The sequence below is a fragment of the Malaclemys terrapin genome, chromosome 5, assembly GCF_027887155.1.
Source record: "Malaclemys terrapin pileata isolate rMalTer1 chromosome 5, rMalTer1.hap1, whole genome shotgun sequence".
NCBI classification, from domain to species: Eukaryota; Metazoa; Chordata; order Testudines; family Emydidae; genus Malaclemys; species Malaclemys terrapin.
In genome coordinates, this window is record NC_071509.1 from 43,211,395 (window position 1) to 43,228,733 (window position 17,339).

At 41.3% G+C, this 17,339-nt stretch overlaps 1 protein-coding gene across 4 annotated transcripts in view; it reads left to right on the top strand.

Annotated features, from left to right (window-relative positions):
* The window catches only part of C5H4orf19 (chromosome 5 C4orf19 homolog), a 74,304-nt gene that overhangs the window by 32,715 nt on the left and 24,250 nt on the right, over positions 1–17,339 (top strand). For 3 of the 4 annotated variants that reach the window (XM_054030810.1, XM_054030811.1, XM_054030813.1), the window contains one exon: positions 11,773–11,830. The gene's annotated coding sequence lies outside the window, so the exon portion shown is untranslated. Of the gene's footprint in view, positions 1–10,301; positions 10,554–11,772; positions 11,831–17,339 lie in introns of those variants that run through there. The other variant, XM_054030812.1, reaches the window with a different exon arrangement.

Below are 17,339 nucleotides of genomic sequence, written 5' to 3' on the forward strand. Positions count from 1 at the left end.
TTCAGAACAATACAAAAAAAGCAGGATATGGAAATATGCTTTTGTTTTATTGACCAGACAAATAGAGAAAGTTTCCTAAAACCACTAAGAGGAGGACATCGCTAAGCAAGTGATAAATGGAGAAAGAGTACTTCATTTTAGGAGGCAGCCGTGGTTTGTGGGAATGACAAACATATACAGTTGAAATGGTAAGTTATGTGAACATGCTCCAAACGTGATGGAAGGAATAATTTTAAATCATGTTGGGCAAGTCCAAGAATTGAAAAAAAATTATTATTAAAGTTTAAATATAAACTGAGATTGGTTACCATTTCTAGTTGATACCATGAAGAGCAAGAGTATCACTGATCTGCAGGTTCATTTGAATGTCCATCTGTTTTTCTATGTTCTCTTTCGTTACACATAAAGTCTCGAACACTACTATGTTTTCTAATGCTAGTCAGAGTATTAGGCAAATGATCTTATGAATGAATTCTTTAAAAATCCCTTTTGTTTAACAGAAACTGATCCCATATATTGTGGTTTAGACAAAATTCAAAATGGAACAACTTAATTACCTGACATCTAGTAATGGATATGCTTGCCAAAAACTGTGACTCATATCATTTCTTCTCTTTGAGGGTTTTTCTTCTCCATTTCTAGTCGATGTATATAAATTCGCTCCTGGCAAGAAAAATTATTGTACCTGCTAATCTTTAACGCCAAACTTTGTCAGCAAATGAAAACAATTCACAGTAAATAAAAAGGTACCTTAGGGTTTAATTCATTAACACAAAATGTAGCTTCTGTATTTGCTAGCTAAAATCTGCATTCTCTCAATGCAACGTAAGGAGGATACGGATTTCACTGTCAGGTGAAATTGTAATGCTCCGTAGTGTATGTAAACTCTTAGGCCACAGCCTAGATTCCTACATCAAACAAGCAAGGACATGAGGATAACAATACCCTGTCAATCCTAGAGCAGAACAGAAATGAATGAGAGAGTTTTACAGGACTTATTTTGTAATTAAGAATGAGCAAATTCATCCACATCAAATATAATAGAACTAAAGTTAACAGATACCAGAGAACTCCTCTTCTTCACAAACCGACAACCAGATGCAAGTTCAAGGGCAAAAGTCTATTAAAACACTACATGGCATCACTCTGAGAAGAAAGTCTCCATAAACCTATTTACTCCATAGCATCTGATGTGCCTTACTCCTAAGGGCACATAGCTACGTAAGTAGTTAAGAGTTCCCAGGTTTTCCTCAAACCCCATGGGTAGTATCAAAAACCCAGTCCACTAGTTTTGTTTGTCTCCATGACATAATCGGATTCTGGGGAACTCAGGCCCTTGGGGGTGGAGGTGGGAGGTGAGGTAGGGGGGAAAGGGAAGGGAGTGGGGAAGGCAAAGTAACTCTTTTGGTTGCATAGGAAACCTTCCAAATATGGACTGAGTGCAAACCCACACCAACCCAACGTAGGGTTCTTAGCATGATTCTGCTGCAGACAGTCTGAAATGGCAGCTCTGAAAAAGATGTCAACTGCCTAACTGGTATAATTTGACTGGTAACACGGAAATCTCATTATGGGATTTTGAGAGCTTTATTCTCCGACAATTTAGGTGCGGATCTGTGAGCCTGATTTGCATAACTGCAAATACATACACAAAACAAATAATTGCATGCAAAAATAGCCTAAAAATAGGGACGGAACAATGGTGGTTCTGAAAGTGCTCTGTATTAATATTTTCCCTACTAACCGCTGCTGAATTTCAGAATGACATTACTAAGGACCCAATCCTGCATGCAGTTCTGCTAACAGGCACCTGTAGGCCCATGCGGCGTGCCACCAACTTAACTGATGCCCCACATGGTTCGAGCAAGCAGAACCCTGTGCAGGATCAATGCCTGCAAATGAAGTAATATATAATCGTGGTAATGCCCTCAATCTTTGTACAAACATTCTTCTGTCACTAGTAAGAAATGCGTACATGACAAACTTTATAGTCCGGGCCCCATATTTTGCCCATTTCATGGAATGAGTTTAACCTGCTGATTATACGGTCCTGCCTCTCACAGAGTAATCTGCCTCTCACAATCACACACACACTATTTTTTGTGGGATATCTGGAAACAAAAAGTTAATATCCTTTAAAAGATAAAAGTATCTGCATTTTAAAATTCAAATTCTATCATATCTATCCCATCTGTCAATGGTCGGTAGAGACATTTTAATGCAGTTTTCATTCAGCCAGGAGCACATATATCAGAGACAACAATATCTTTACTAGATACGTGCAGTATTATGGAAATGCCTGAGGCATTTGATAAGTTTCCAGGTTCATGACAATTCAAAGGCGCGGGGGGTGGTGGTGGTGGTTTAGACAAGTGTAAGGTGAAGAAAAGGTTTTAGGTGATGATATAAATATCCTGGTCCCTTAGAAAATATACTGTACAACTGCATATTTGAGTTTTTCTGTTTTTTTTTTTTTTTTATTTAAAAGTCCAGTAATTCACATAGGCCACAATCCAACGAAGCATATGTTTTATTTTAAGTAGATTAGTATTCCCATTCACTTCAATGGGCTAAGCATATACTTAAGTGCTTTGCTGGATAAGGGCTTAATCTGATTTTTTTTTTTTTTTTTTTTTTTTTTTTTTTAAGAGTACGGAGGGGGGAGAGCTGGGAACCCTACTACATTGCTATGGTCAAAGAACCTGGGGTTCATACTATTGTAAATATTCTGCAATATAAACATGAGAAAGAGGCAGCTCCCAAAATGTTATTGATTCTCTGAGTCAAAAACACTTGCTTTGTTATTGTAGGATCAGGACATTTGAGAAATTAAATATTTAGAGGAATCTGAGTGCACACCCTTATTGGTACATCCTGGAGTACACCCTAATCAGTAAGAGGATCTTTATTCTCCTCTTGTAGGTCTTGGATTTAGTAGACATTCTTCTGATATGCCATTATGTCTTCTGCATTCAGGCGCAATAAGCATGTCATCGGATTATTTTTCTCTCTGTGCTATCCTATCACATATTCTAATGATGATGATGTGTGGTCATACCTATACAGACTGACAGGACAGGTTCTGAATTGTGTTTCCTTCCAGCTTGATCTTCGTTCTGTAGTGACAACTGAAAGCCTCCCTGTTTTCACTTTGAAGTTCAGAAAATGAAACCTCATAAAAAAGAGATTTTAACTAACCAGGGGTACAGCAGTGACTCACTCAAGTTAAAATCAATTAATCCAATCCAATCCAAAAAAAAAAAAAAAGAGTCAGAGAGAGAGCGCGCAAATGGGAAAAGACAGACAACAGAATGTAGAGAAAAAAGAGCAGAACGGGGTAAGATCTTTGGGAGAAGATAGCAGGGAACTGAGGGGAAAAAAAGAGAGGCAGGAAACCTGAGAGGCAATTTAGGGCCAATAGAGATAGTACTGACCTCAGTGGGTCCCATTTGAGCTGGTTGCAGGCCCCCAGTTCACTCCAAGAGAGGGACAAACCCAGTATTCCTATAAATATGGGGAAACCTCTGGACCCCCTCCAGTAGTTTTTTCAGAACAGAATCCCTTTCAGTCACATTCACTGCTTCCAGGTTTATTGCAGTCTTTTTTCACTTCAAGTGGCTCACAGTCGAAGTGTCTTTGGGCTCCTGGCAATGCCTCTAGCAGCATTAATCATTGGTATTTAAAATATCCAGGGCAAGATGATTTTCAGGATATCAGGACAGTCAGAACATGATGGCAAGAGCAACATTCCCTAACTGACCTCAATCCTGCCTTTAAATTCATGTTCCCAAAAAACTCAGCTGTACATTTAGAATGGTATCCATAGCCATCCTTCCTATATTCAGGACTCCTCTCCCTTAAATTAAAATACACAATTCTACATAATGTAAAAGGCTGCCTATATGCAGATATCCACCAAACCCCTTTGAACACCTCAGCCCAAAACCCAAATTAAAAAGTAGTGTGTGCACCAAACAGGTAGACGAACAGCAGAAGGTAGAGCCACCAGCTACCAAATCTGCACACATAAGATTCTAGGCATGCAATAACCTTGTGATACTAAAATTACATGTGCAAAAAAATGGAAGGTGCAATTTTGGGCACATACATTTAGATGCTCCTTTAGAAAATCTGGCCTCTATGTTTTATTAAATCTAGAACTGCTGAGCCCATGTTTTGTTTCAAAAATTCTTCAGTTGGACTAGAGATTCTGTGCTATAATTAGTCTTTTAAAAGTTCTGTTAGCCACACTTCCAGCATTACCCACGAAAGTAGATAAAACCACTGTAGACTATTGCCTCTGCATGGAGCTTATAAGCAAAGTTTGTGCAAGAGGCAATGTGGTCCAGTAGAGTGACAATTGGGTTGAAGAGGCCCAAATAGAGCTTTGACTTCACAGCAGTATAAAGTCATGCTATGCTGCCATGTAGTGCTGGTGAAGTTATGGCATGGAGGACTAATTAAATAGCAGTATTGCTGATAGACTTGGTCCAGAATTTTTTGATAAAAGTGGTCTTTTTCCCTGGAAAGGTTTCTCAGGTCTACAGGGAAAAAGACAGACCGACCTCTCACCCCAGAATAGCAATTGGATACTCCCCTGGTATGTGAGAGACTCAAGTTCCTGCTCTGAATCAGGGACTTGAACCACCTTAGCACCAGGCTACAGGTTATTCTGGGGTCTCTCTCTAAATTGCAAAAGTTCTAGTTTTTTGTTCCAATGCAGAATGAAACCAAATGTCAGAACATCAAAACTTTTTCATGAAACAGAATTCATGTTGGCCAGCCAGCACTAATTGCTAAGAACCAGTCTGCCCTATAGAGTTCAGAGTGGTAGCCGTGTTAGTCGCTATCAGCAAAAACAACGAGGAGTCCTTGTGGCACCTTAGAGACTAACAAATTTATTTATGCCCAGATAAATTTTAGTCTCTAAGGTGCCACAAGGACTCCTCATTGTTTCTGTCCTACAGAGTTTTTCCTCACAGTTTTTACCCCTAGAGTAATTAAAAAGAAAACACCCTTCCTTGTCTTCTCACCCTCTATAGTACTCTGAGCAGTGTCCTTCGTCACACTGGACATTTATAAAACTGGCACAGGTAAGGCAAAAAATTACTCTAAAATGGTAAAAGAAGAGGAAACAATAACAAACCTCATCCCAAATTGAGAAAATTATTTCACCTTCAGCAGGTTTGTAGGCTTTGGTCAAGCCTAAAGTGGGAGTCTGAGGTACTATGCAAGAAAAACCCCTCTCTCTCTATTCTGGCTCAGAAGGTGGCATAACATACAGTTGCTTACAGATCAAAACCAAACAAAACCTTTTGACTTGAATAACTGTCAACTCTGAGAGTTCATTCCAGGCATTGAAAATCAAGCTGTCTTGTTTTCAGCTCATTCAGCACCAGCAGTAATAACTATTTTGTAGGCTAAATTCTGCCCTTATTACATCTTTCCAATCCTCATCAAATCTCCTAGGGGTTACAAAAATGTAAATAAAGGCAGAATTAGTTGATGATGCAAGAGTCAGAAATCCAGCTCATTCTCATGTTGCTGTATTGACTACACTGCTGACAGTAATGAGAGCATAGGAATTGCCATCAGACCAGTGTCTCTGACGGTGGCCAGCACCTGGTGCATCAGAGGAAGCAGTAAGAAAACTGTAATATAATAATCAGCTTGTAAGAAGGTGGCATGATTGTCTGTTGACCAGCCCATTACTACGGTCATCCCACCATATTTCAGTCTTTATCAAGATACCTTTTTATTGTCAGGCATTCTAGTTCACCTATTTTTGAATGTAAGCTTCTCACACTCATTTCTAGCCAGTTCTAGTTTTAATTTTTGGCTGTGTGCCTATTTTAATTTAACTCTTTAATCTGATACCCTGTTATTTTTCTGGAATGTACTTCTCTGATCTCAACCTGCCCTTCATACAGTTCAGCTGTCATTTCTGGGCTATCCTTTACTAGATACAGAGACACCTTTGTTCTATTGCCATCCCTAACAGATGTCTTTGTCTGACCAGAGAGCTTCTCAGTACCTGTTGGCTTTCTTCAGCATTTAAGTAATCCATCAAAATTATCTCCATATTTTGTGCAACAGTTTAGTTCCATCCCTTCTGTAGTGGCTCTTCCTGATCCGAAAAACTCCATGGAACCAAATAAATTTAAACCCTTCTTCTTCACACCATCTTCTCATCCACACAACCTTGAAGTCTCCCTTGTCTAGCTGTTGCTGCATTTGGAACTAGAAGTATTTTTTGAGACAGCTACCAAGGGTCCCTGGATTTATACCTTGCCCTTAATAATCTAAGGCAGAGTTTCTCAACCCAGGGGTCGGGATCCAAAATTGGGTCGCCAGAATGTTTCAAAGGGTTGTGTGGCAGCTCCTGTGGCTCCTGTCCCACGAGGTGGCTGAGCTCGCCTTCCTGCTGCAGGCACTGCAACCTCTGGGTTCCCAGCACCATTCAGCTTTAACCCAGCCATCATGATGGCGGGAGTCCGAGTAGGGCAAATTCGAGTGTGTGGCACTGTAACCCCATGAGCCAGGTCACAACTCCACTCACATAAATTTGGTCCAGTCAAGGGGGCAGGGCCAAACCTGAGTGGCACTGCAACCCCAGGGTTGCAACGCCCGGAGCAGAGAGCCAAGCTCAGCCAGCCCCACAGCACAGGAGCTGCAGGGGTGAGTGACAAGCAGGACCCAACCCACTGAGGGGCAGGAACCATGCCAGGGCCTCCACCCCCAGACTATTCACTGGGTCATGACAGGCCATAAACATTTACACCTGGGTCTTGAGCCCAAAACTATTGAGAACTACTGATCTAAAGTCAGCTCCCATACTGAGAAAGACATCAGACAGAGCAAGTACAAGGAAGTCTGAACTGCATGGGAGTTTGGTGCCAAGAAGAGTGGGATGCTCAAATAACTGTTATTGGAAGAAAGCTTAGAAAAATGATTAAATAAATAAAAACCTCAGTGTATCCAGTGGAGGTAGAGAACTAGCCATAGATTAGTCAAGGTAGGGACTATGCAGTTCAGTGCCTGAGCCAACTTCCATTGAATTCAATGGAAAGTCCTCTGTTTACTTCAAAGGGAGTTGGACAAGTCCTAGAGTGCATAATGTATGCATGCACCCAGTGCAAGAAACACATGTCCCTCGGCATCTTTAAGACAGAGTTGCTGAATTGGGGGAGGCTTAATTACTTACAGAGACAATGTACAGGGGCACTCTAAGACACACCTACCTTGGAAAAGGCGGTCTTGATCCTCCAATTGATTAAGCCAGTGTCATGAATAAGGACACACAAAGAAATATCAATAGTGGGTAGGTTGGTGACTATAAGAGACATTAGATGACTTGTCTTCACACCAAGAGGGTGGTAGATCTCACAAGACGTACTGAAACTTCTAGTGAAATCTATTAGGGAGGAGCCTGTGGTTATGATACAGATTGGTACCAATAATATAAGGGAGTAGAATAGGGAGTTCCTGGAAGCTAAATGTCCATTATTAGGAGACAAAAATAGTTTAAAGAGTGTCACTAAAAGCCAAATACACAGGGAACAGAATTGCCATTTTACATCACAACTTTTCTGACTAACTCCATGTTAAATAGCCACATATTTTAAAATAAAACATTAAAACTTAAATATGTCTAGCATGTATTAATTCCCATATGCCTCCCTCCTAGCATACCATATACCAAGTCAAACAAGTTCATTACATGACATTTTTCTAATGTTTTCCTTAAAAAGTCCCTGAAGCATAATAGCAATGGTCCTTTGAATTCCCCAGCCAGGGCTGCAGCTAACTGTGTTTCCAAAGCTATGGAGCAGATAATCAGATCCGCTTAATGCAAAAAAAAAAAAAAATTCTGCTTCTATTGAAGAACAGCTAAACTCAAAATCTTAGGAACCTGGGCTTTAGCCCAACCACTGTCTTGGTTTTGTTTATATTTTTACGCTTCTCCTCACAACCCACTCACTTGCCACTTCATTTCTTCACTGCAAGGGGCCTGACATAAAACTCACAAGCTGCATCCTCCAGCAAAATGCTGAATTGGCCTTCAAGGGGTGCTGGTCAAATGAGTAAGCATGTCCTGCTTTTCCCTCCAAGAGAGTCAGTCCATTGTGTCCATCTGCTTGCATTTGGAAAGGAAGATGATGTCTGTCTGTATCTGTACGAGTTTTTTCATGAGGTTGATGGATTTCCATTCCATACGGCTAAATGCAGTGCCTTGCATAATAACAGACTAACACGGCTGTTACTCTGAAACCAGTCCATTGTGTATCTGTAATGCATGCAGTCTCCACTACCCTCAGGGATGAGGGTCACCAATCAGCTGCTAATGTTCAGTTTCTAACATGGCAGCCCACTGCACTATTACTATGCCATTAGGCCTCAAACTCTCTCTGGTGTCAAGTCTAGCTATCAGACATGGAAGTTATCAATACAGACAGCTTGTCCTGAATCCTTAATGAAGCTGCCATCAATACATCTGAGTCATTCTACAGCCTATTATATGGCATTCATCTGATCAGGCTATTTTAAACAACGTCATTAGAGACAATTAGTTTTAAAAAACTAAAGTTCTAGATTTTACTTCCCATTCTAACTCCATTATTTGGTCAGTAACACTTTCTTCTACCACAAGAGCCTCACACTTGTAGAATATTTAAAATAGACTGAGCAGCATATTACAATGTAATTCATATTAAGTTGCATCAATGTTAAAATAAAATGAACTCAGTTTGCAGCTGGATGTACTTCTACATCTCCTCACCAGTCAAGGACTTTGCCTATTACTCCCATAGGAGTTTGTAAGTGCTCACGATCCTGTTGGCAAGACAGTTTTCTATACAACGAGGTACAGAAACATACTCATTGAAATATGTAGCATGAGAGCATGTATACAGAATCTGATATACCTATTATTTATTATTATTATTACTGTGAGCAAGCTGACCTAAATTAATACTACAGCAGTGGATTAGCTGGTGATGTCAGACATCAACAATGCTGGCCAAACAGGATATGCTGGCACACAAGATTGAGCTGCCAACTCAGCTCAGAGCTGGCTCTGTCTGTGCATTCCAGTGATGTCTTTTAGTGGTACAGAATCCTAGCAATGTGATCACCCCTGGCTAGAATGACCAACTGTCCATCTTCTGAGCACTCAAGTAATAATCGATAATGCAGTGATGTTACAGTGTTATGTAGTATTACAAGCAATGACCAGGTGGCTGAAGGGTGTTAAAATGGGTAAGTAGTGGATATGATGTGACTGCTGCTCACTGAACCAAATATGGTTTGCACACTATTAACTTGTCCTTCCGCTCAGCTGTTTGCTGGAACTACCTATTGCCTCTTGTCATATGTTTAGGCTGTAAGCTCTTTGCGAAAGGGACTGCATTTTTAGACATGTATATGATGTTTATCAAAGTGGGGCCCTGATACCTGACTGGGGACTCTAGTTACTACCATAGAACAAGTACTTAATAATAGAGGGATAAGTCACTATGAACCTGGGACAAATGAACTTCAGCAATCATAAGAGATTAAAGTAAACTCAGGAAAGACTTCTGAAGAGGAAGTGAGTGATTTTTTATGCTACTGGTCATATTTGTTTGTCCCGTGTGCAAACTAGCTAATGATTGCAAGGGATTTACCCTTTGCCCCACTCTTCCTTTTAATAATCTAAAATGAAAATCATATTTTAACCTTATATGGTAAATAGTGGGATGAGGAGATGCTCTCTGACTTATTGTTTTGGATGGTAGAAGAGGGAAATCAGACAGGACACATTCTTCTCTCTAAACCTGAATAAATATCTAAAATCTGTTTTTAAGGGTGTAATAATGTAAGGGACAGGTTTAGACCTCATTATGTTTTACTGATCAGTGTGATTAATATCCACCATGTGCTTCTGGTAAGAAGTGCCTTAGAAGGCTGTATCCCCTCAAACTTCCTCCATGGATATGGAAAGGAGAGAAACTACACATAAAAACAGAGATTAGTGTGTGTGTGTGTGTGTGTGTGTGTGTGTGTGTGTGTGTGTGTGTGTGTGTGTGTGTGTGTGTGTGTGAGAGAGAGAGAGAGAGAGAGAGAGAGAGAACACAAGAGTATGAGTGTTTGCTAGAGAAACACAGAGATAAAGAGAGAGATGAAGAGGAATAGAAGAATATCTGGGTATTACATAGTGTTATACAGCTCTTTTCAAAGCTGAGGTATCTCAAAGCAGTAACTTGGATACTAGCAGTGCAGTGACTGTAAGCAAACATGTTAGTCATTAAGGGCCTGTCCTGCAAGGTGCTGAGCACCTCCTGCCAGATGCAGAGCACCCACAATTCCCATCAACCTCTGCGAGACCTAAGGGCACTCAGTACCTCACAGGAGGCACTCAGCACCAAGCAGGACCAGGCCCTAAGTACTCAGCAGTAACTCACACACGCAGCCTTGGACATTAGAGCCTGTTTTATAGAGAGAAGGAATGCTGGCCAGGATAAGAGAGAAAGCTGGAAAGAGGGAGCAGCATTGCAAGAGCACAGCACTCTCAGGTATGGAGAACAGCCTGTAAGGGGGCCACCTTACAAAGGAAACAAAATAAAATACCTGGCTGGGAAATACCTCCCCTCCTTTCCTGAGAAAAATAGCCAACACACACCTCTGACGGTGCTCTGGAGGGTTAGAAAAGTCCCCACTGGAGAGAGAAGGTCTAGCGCTGCACCAAGAGAAAGAAAAGGAGGGATTTTACATACAAAGTTATGAGATTATGGAGCGAGGAGAACATTCTAGGGAGGAGCCAGTAGGACTTAAAATAACCACGAATGATTACTTGTTTTATGGGAAGCTCAGCTAGACAACAGCTAGCATTTACAACCTCAAAAATATGACTTTTGCAGAAACCATCGCTGAAAGTCAACCTTAACTACATCACACTGGTGTCGGGCCACCTGCAAAGCAGCATTAAACAAATACTAACGTTTACCAGGAAGTGTCTGTCAGTGCTGGGTGGGAACATTTAAACTTTGCTTCCAATGGAAAATCTTTGCTCATTTGTAGCTGCTGGTCAGTGGAATCTTCAAAAAAGAGGAGAAGGGAAGAACAAGAAGGTGCAAGGGGCAGAACATATCACAGTGACCATATAAAAACATTAATAGACAGAGAAGGGGAAGAGGGTGAGGTTCAGAAAGGGAGCTGGCTCTGATGTACCAATGCCACCAACTCAAAATGTTTACAAGCTGGCAAAGCTGCATTTGATAAAAATTCTTAATATTATTATTGCATATATTGAAACCAATTAGTACATATTTTTGGACTAATACAATACAGACCAAACCCTGCCCTGTTCAGCACGGTGAGTGGGAGGAGGGATGCTAGCAGATACTCACTCTGCTCCAGGCATCTTGCCAATCAGGGCAAGTTTCCACTAGACCGGACTTGGGCTCCATGTGGTGAGGATGCATTTTCTTACTATTCAGAAATGTGACTGCATGCACCCCTAACGAAAGCATGCACCTGACCACAATACATGCTAGACACATCCCTTGGCCAGCAGACCACACTCCCCCAGGGGTGGCCATTGTGAATAAGTCAGAAGTATAATAATTCATTTGTAGCATTTACTATTTGAAGTAATTTGCAAGTAAATTGTAATTATTAATGTTTGCAATAGCATATTGAGATCCTGGGATGAAAAACACAGTAAGTCTTCTTATTAATTATTATTATTGCAACTATCTTGAATAAACAAATAACACATACATGTACTTTCAGATGTCACCACTCAGCCAGATGTTAAAATCATGATCAGTCAACTCTCATTGGCTATTTGGTAAGTATGCTGTAATTTGGGGGATAATTGATATTTTTAAATATTGATGGCTCATTACAAACGTGCACTGTGTTTGCTGTCAATTGTTTATTAATGCTAAGTTTGATTACTATGTTCCTGTGAATTATTTAAATAATAGATTTGTCATTTCCAGGAAAATGTGGAGGTAAACAATTTAGAAACAATTCTGCTCAAATGTCACCTATTCCATTTTGTATTCTTTTGTTTTCTTGTTACTCTGAATGTTTGTATGACAATAGCAACTTTGTTACTTAAGGGTTCTGCTACTTTTGCTTTATGCCCTTGTTGAAGTAATAGTCCTATCTGTGACAACAAAACAATTCCCGTGTCAAAACTTCTATGTCATAAGGCGCTACCAAATTCATGGTCCATTTTGGTCAATTTCATGGTCATAGGCTTTTAAAAATAGTAAATTTCATGACTTCAGGTATTTAAATAGTAAATTTCACAGTATTGTAACTATGGGGGTCCCAACCCAAAAAGGAGTCATGAGGGAGGGTTGCAAGGCTACTGTAGGGGGGGCCGATGTATTGCCACCTTCACTTCTGCACTGCTACTGGTGATGGTGCTGCCTTCAGAGCTGGGCTCCCAGCCAGAAGCTGCAGAGCTTCCTGCAGCCAGGGAAGGTTCCCGGAGGGGGAGGTCTTATCTGGCCCCGGGAAGCAGCCCCTACAGAGGAAGATGAAGTCCCATCTCCCCAACCTGGCTTGCACTAGCAGCTGGAGCCCTGTGCACAGTAGGAACCCCCAGCCCTGTTCCTCCCTCGCACTAGCCAGATTTCATGGGATCAGATTTCACAGTATGTGACGTATTTTTCACAGCCATGAATTTGGTAGGGCCCTAGTCATAGAGGATTAATATTTTTGAGTAGAATAAGCCTCAAAAATGCATGAAATGGAAATGGAGCTGGGCCTATACATTTTGAAACAACAAACAAGAATTAGTGAGGAAGGCACCAATTCTCATGCATGGTAGTCTCCAGCCCCATTCAATACTCACTTTGCCAAAAACCATTTCTACCCTGGGCAATCCACACTGAGTTTAAATAAAATCAGTTTCCTGACTTCTCCTCTCAAAGTCACTTTCTAAATTCTGACAGCCCAAACAATATGTTCTGAACGGCACATAAGATTCTATCATAACTCCTCTCAGTTCACCCCAGTACAGCCATTTGTGTGCACATAAATGATAGTATCATTATTATTCTTTATTTAATAGCACCCACAAGTGTGCCAGTTTATTCACAGAAAACACATAAGAGATAGGCCTCCTGTCCTTAAGAACATACAGTCTCCATGATGGATTTGACAGACAGGCGAGAATACAACATGCACCAGAAAGAGGAAGGGACAATGAAGGACATGAGTTAGAGATTGGATTGTGTGGTTTAGGTTTAGCCACACAGGTGGTTCCTTTTCTTTTCAATTTAAAATGCAACGACAATACATAAGTTGGTCTGTAGAAGAGATTTGACTGAAATGTGCCCGGAAACAGAGATAGATAGGCATAAGCTTTCGTGGGCTAAAGCCCACTTCATCAGATGCATCAATAAGCAGTATCTACAGTGAAACCCCGCTATAACGCGATGATTGGGGTCCAAAAAATTCGATCGCGATAAATGAGGGGTCGCGGTATAGCGGGGTTACGAAAATTTTACCATTTAAAGCCGGTCAATTTCAAGCCAGTCAATTTCTCTTGGGCAGCGAGCAGGGGAGATGGGCAAGGGGCAGAGGAAGAGTGAGGAGCACCTGGGGAGGAGAATGGCTCTTCCCGTCAAAAGGAGAAGCGGGGGGGCGGGGGGGCAGGAAGAGGCAGTGGGGAAGGCACGTTCCTTTTTTTTGTTTTTTTGTTTTTCTGCAGCGGCACTCCGGCTGCTTTTTTCGTTTGTTTATTTGTTTTGTGCTTCGGCGGCGCTCCGTCCACCTTTTTTTTTTTTTTTTGGCGCGCTTGGGGCGGCGGGAGCCACCTTATGATTGCGTTATATCCGAATTTGCATTATCGCGGGGCGCGTTATAGCGGGGTTTCCCTGTATATATGAAAAGATGGGAGTTGCCTTACCAAATGTGGGGTCAGTGCTAACGAGGCCAATTCAATTAAGGTGGAAGTGGCCTATTCTCAACAGTTGATTACTTTTGTAGTGCTAACGAGGCCAAATTAATTCCAGTTCTGCAGTTTCTCATTGAAGATTTTTTTGAATTTTTTTTTGTTGAAGAATTGCCACTTTTAGGTCTGTTATTGAGTGTCCAGAGAGACTGAAGTGCTTTCCTACTGGCTTACAGATAGCCCCCCAAACCTGATGCAAATACTCACCAGCAACTACACACCACACAATAAAAACACTAACCCAGGAACCAATCCCTGCAACAAACCCCGTTGCCAACTCTGTCCACATATTCATTCAAGGGACACCATCATAGGACCCAACCACATCAGCCACACCATCAGGAGCTCGTTCACCTGCATATCTACCAATGTGATATATATCATGTGCCAGCAATGCCCCTCTGCCATGTACATTGGCCAAACCGGACAGTCTCCATGCAAAAGAATAAATGGACACAAATCAGACATCAAGAATTGTAACATTCAAAAACCAGTAGGAGAGCACTTAAATTTCCCTGGACATTCAATAAGAGACGTACAAGTGGCAATTCTTGAACAAAAAAACTTCAAAAACAGACTTCAACGAGAAACTGCAGAACTGGAATTAATTTGCAAACTGGACACCATCAAATTAGGCCTGAAGAAAGACTGGGAATGGATGGGTCACTACAAAAAGTAATTTTCCCTCTGCGGATACTCACATCTTCTCGTCAACTGTAGGGAACAGGCCACATCCACCTTGATTGCACTATCCTCGTTAGCACTACAAAAGTAATCAACTGTTGAGAATAGGCCACTTCCACCTTAATTGAATCGCCTCATTAGCACTGACCCCCCACTTCGTAAGGCAACTCCCAAATTCTCATATACATACTGTTTACTGTATTTTTCACTCCATGCATCTGATGAAGTGGGTTTTAGCCCACGAAAGCTTAGGCCAAAATAAATTTGTTAGTCTCTAAGGTGTCACAAGGACTCCTCATTGTTTTTGCTGATACAGACCAACACGGCTACCACTCTGAAAAGATATAGATGGGAATTTTTCAACTAAATGTGTTTTTGTCAGCAAGTGCAACAGGCAAGGACCCAATTCATCAATATCAAAAGGTGTCTCAGGTCCAGAATGCAATTTCTGATCAAAATGAGAGAGAGACTGAGACCCACCTCAGAATAGTCAATAGGGCACATTGCAGGTGAGTGCCCTGAACACTGGGCTACAGAGTCAGTCTCTCTCTCTCTCTGGTCTAGTGAATACTTAATTATTTATACAAAGTGGAACAGCTCCAACAGGAGAGCCTGAAAGGGAGATTGACTCTATACACTGTGCCTGATTCAGAGCAGGGACTTAAACCTGGGTCTCCCCCATCCCCCTGAGTGCCCTGACCACTCGGCTTGTTTTTTTTTTTTGTTTGTTTTTTTGCAAAAATGTTCTCAAAGATCTAGCTTTTGTTCCAATGTGAAACAAAACCAATCGTTGAAGCGTCAACATTTTTCATGAAACAGAATTCTTGTTTTTCAGCCAGCCTTAGCTGTAGGCTTGACAAATAGATTTTGGAAGAACTTTTAAGCATAGCTGAGATGGCTTGGGAAACTCTAAAAGAGACCAGGTCACAGAGGTAGGCAGATGGGCACACACACCCAAAACCCCCATAAAAAAATCTGTTAATTGAGAGTTAATGTTGCTCAAATGCATTGCCTACTAATGAGTTCTTTTTAAAACCAGGAATCACTAGTTAAGACAACATTTACATACACACCAACCTCAAATATGCTTTACCACTCAAACATCGTAATTAGAGCTGGTTGAATAATGAAAACCTATTTTCAGACACACACACACACACACACACACACCATTTCTGAAGTGGTTTGGATTTTGAAATGTTCTAACTGGATTTTTTTCTTTTGTTTTCTTTTTTAAATTTTTAGGGATTTTTAATTTTCAATTTTTTAAAAGAAAACTTTTTGAAAATGCAATGGTTGTTGAGACATTTTGTTTACCAGAGTCCCATGAAAAAATGTTTTTAAATGATTACAAGAGGCATCTTTTTTTTTTTTTTTTAAGATGAAAAATTTCAACGTCAATTTATTTGCAAACATTTTTAAAAGCCCATTTTTAACCCATAAAGTAGCTGTTCAAAAGTTTCAACCATAGTTTAATCATAATGCCCAAACACACATTGTCTGCTCAACTCCATAACCTCCCTCTCATTTCCATTATAGAACCACTAGCGGCTGCACACGCAGATTCAATCATAGACAATTAGGGTTAGAAGGGAACTCAAGAGGTCATCTAGTCCCACACCCTGCTCAAAACATCTAAGTCCTCGTAACAGCTAGAACACTCATCATAGCTAAAGACGAATGACCACAAAACACATGCAGTGGTGAAGTTTGTACCCCACTACCTCGATATAACACGAGTTCGGATATAACGCGGTAAAGCAGTGCTCCGGGGGGGGGGGGCGGGTAGGGGGGCTGCGTACTCCGGTGGATCAAAGCAAGTTCAATATAACGCAGTTTCACCTATAACGCAGTAAGATTTTTTGGCTCCCGAGGACAGCGTTATATCGAGGTAGAGGTGTATATGAAAAAATATAAGGTCAGACTTGAGGTTGGGTTGGAGCAAGCACAGGGTGGGAGTTGCTGCAAAATCAGGCTTGAGAACCCGAGTTTGCACTCATGTAAACCCCATCTTAGTAGCGCAACTGTGGAGGAAGAAGGCATATGGATTAGTGACCAGGCTCCCTGCTAGGCAGCTTGTCTTCCTGCCTTCCCATAGTCAGGAATAGGTGAGATACATGTGAGGAGGAGGACAGATGATGAGTTAGGGAGCCAGGCCAGGCAAGAGGGGAGAAAAGTAGCAGCTGGTGGATCCAGGCAACGCAAATTAAATTATAGCAAATTAGGGAAACTAATCTTTTGGGGCCTGATTGTGACCCCTGGCAATGCTCCTATGCAGGGCACCAAGGTGGCATTTCAAGGGCAGCAGCATGGTGGGGAAGAGACACTGCCACTGCGGGCAGAGCTTTGGTTGCTCTGACATGGAGGAGAAAGTGGATTGCACCAGGAGAAAGACTACTGCAGCACTTACTTTCCTTACAGAGGAGTGGGGGAAGCAGGGACTAAAGTGTAACCTTCTGAGCACAATATGGTCCCTTTTCTACTGTTGGTACAGCGCAGCTACATGCTTCCTTCTACTGGGGATGGATTGTGAGGTGCCAATCCAACCTTTTATGTTTAAATATAAAGTATGAAAATGACTTCTCAAGTTACATTATGAGAAAGGGTGTGGGTGTGCAGAAGGGGGGTGGGGGGGAATTTGTGGTGATAATGGTTGTTTGGCTACAGGGAGCCAAAGAAACATGAGATAGGTCAGGACCAA